We start from the raw sequence: 2,618 nt of genomic DNA on the forward strand, positions 1-2,618 counted from the left end.
ATATCGCTTTTTTCTTTTATCTGGTCCTTGTGATTATACTCTTCATTATATATGAGTACACATTATTATAAGAAATAATATAATTTTATATGATTATTGCTGCTGATGTTATATTATATTTTATAAACATGAAAAATCAATTCTTTTAAAAACATATGATTATATAGACTAATTTAAAACGAATTTCTGTGAAGAGTTTAAAAAAATTGTAAGAGAATATAATAAAGTATTTTAGGTAAAATTTGCTATTGAAAAATTTCAATTATTTTATTATTATATAAAAATATTAAACTCATTTAAATAAAACTTATATTCGATACCAACTAGTACTTAAAATATGTACACATGAAACGCATGATGAGAAAATATGTTAAAAAAATTATAAAATAAAAAAGTAATTATTATTGAATTTATCATTTTTATATTATATATTTTATTATTTTAATTGAAAAATACTAATATTTTTATTTTTATTTTACCATCTATTTCACTTTTTAAAAGTTTTTTATGTAAAATACAGAGGCCCACAAAATGAAATGAAGGTTTTCAAACTTTGGGTAATGAACCAGCAAATTAAATAAAAACAGCCCCACATAACCCCACAGGTAGAAGCTCTCATGTGCAACAGAAACTAAATTATGCAGTCACCAAGAAAAAAAGAAACTAAATTATACATCACAAATTAATATAGATTAGTTAAGAATTCAATTCACGAACTTTTTAATTTTAATATGGAAATTGGGTTAGTGTATAGCAGAATTATGAAGGTATATAATGTTTAATTTTATTAGGATATGAGGACTGCATAAGATAAATCGGACCATTGGATTGGAGGTATTAAAAATCCTGGGTTCGATTTGTGTATTGGCAGAAAATTTTGGGTCTGATTTGTATATTGACAGAAAATTTTGGTTCGATTTGTGTACTGACAGAAAACCTTGAGTCCGATTTCAGTATCCACGAAATTTTGCTCAACGCAAATTAGACCGTCCAATTTGTGTCCTTTTCTCTCTGCAATAAAATCGGATGGTCCGATTTTTTCCCACTAAAACAAAAAATTAAATGCCGTATATCTTCCCAATGCTCCATAACTCAGTATAATTTACATGTCAACCTCATATAAAAAAAATTAACCTCAATTTACTCGTCAATTTAAATAAATATTAAATATTCGAATTTTATTTTTACAATAATTTATTGACTTATTCTTAAATAAAATTTAAATTTTTAATAGATTAATCTTTTGTCTATTAACTTAAAAATATCATAAAATATATATATTATGCATCACAAACTGCAGAAGACAGTTTGGCACTTTTGGCAGTGTTACTGTGTCAGGTTTGGGAGAGATATTAGAGGTTGCTGTTTCAAACTCTAATTAATTAATTAATTACACACTTATAGGTAATTTCCCAATATTCCATATTCCATTTCATACTAACATTTTTCACAAAGTTAGACCCTCAAGTCAATGAACGTCTTATCATTGCTTTTTCAGTAATGATTGTAGATATTTTCAGTCAGGAGAAAAATATTAATAGATTATCAACGTAATAAATAGTCAATCAATTGTCTATTACTCAGAAATTATTAAATAATATCTTTTATGTATTATTTTAACGTGTGTACTTGTTCCAGTTTTTAAATAGATTAGAGACTAGCTAGGGAGTGAATTAATTTACACACTTTTTTTCTTTCAAAAAGTTATGTTATTATTTAACAATAATGTGGTTGTGTTTGGCAGTTGTGGAGGTGGTGGTTTTCTCCTTTGATAAATTAGTTTGCTCAAATTATACAATTTTGTCTCTTCAATTAAGTTTTGTTAACTCTGTTTTAGTTAATTAGTTGCTTTTAGTCAAAATTAATGTACATTGGACAACTAGAAGAGAGTTTATGTGAATTTCCACATATTTTTTAGAAAATTAATGTAATTTATCCTAATTATTTACTATTTCATTATTTTTTATTTTTTAATATATCTAAATAATATTATTCAGTTTTTTTTATATCCGAGTAATGAGATAAAACATTTATTTCACTCCATTATTCTTGTGTACTATATTATCTTTTTTTTAAAGATAAAAAGACTCAAATATATAATTTTTAAGTGAATATAAAGAGACGATATCATTTAAATTATAATTCATTGATTTTGCACTATATTATTATTCAATAACATTTCATTTTATTCATTGCGAAATAATTAAATTGTATTACAGGAATAATGTTTTGTTATAACAATAAATTTGAAATAAAATTGAAGGAAAAAAATCCCTTAAAAGATGAGGCTTATTTTTTGGATATGAATTTTATGCATGTGTTGTACTTTGTTATAAATATGGGGTGTGTTATACTTGGGACGGCGACTACTTTTTTAAATTGACAAGGTAGAAAGTGGATGGTCTAATTTATTTGTTGTTAATGTATTAATATAAATCAAATATATTTTTTACAGTTAAATTTTTAAAAAATTTAAAATTAATTTAATAATAATGAGGGTTGTTTTTATGAAATTGTTTTTGAATTTGTCTTAAATTTTTTGAAAAATTAGCCGTCAAGACTATATTTGATGCAAATAGAAAATTTTTGGGATAAAATTGAAACAAAATAAAATTTAG

Source organism: Arachis duranensis, chromosome 4, assembly GCF_000817695.3.
Source record: "Arachis duranensis cultivar V14167 chromosome 4, aradu.V14167.gnm2.J7QH, whole genome shotgun sequence".
Taxonomy (NCBI): domain Eukaryota; kingdom Viridiplantae; phylum Streptophyta; class Magnoliopsida; order Fabales; family Fabaceae; genus Arachis; species Arachis duranensis.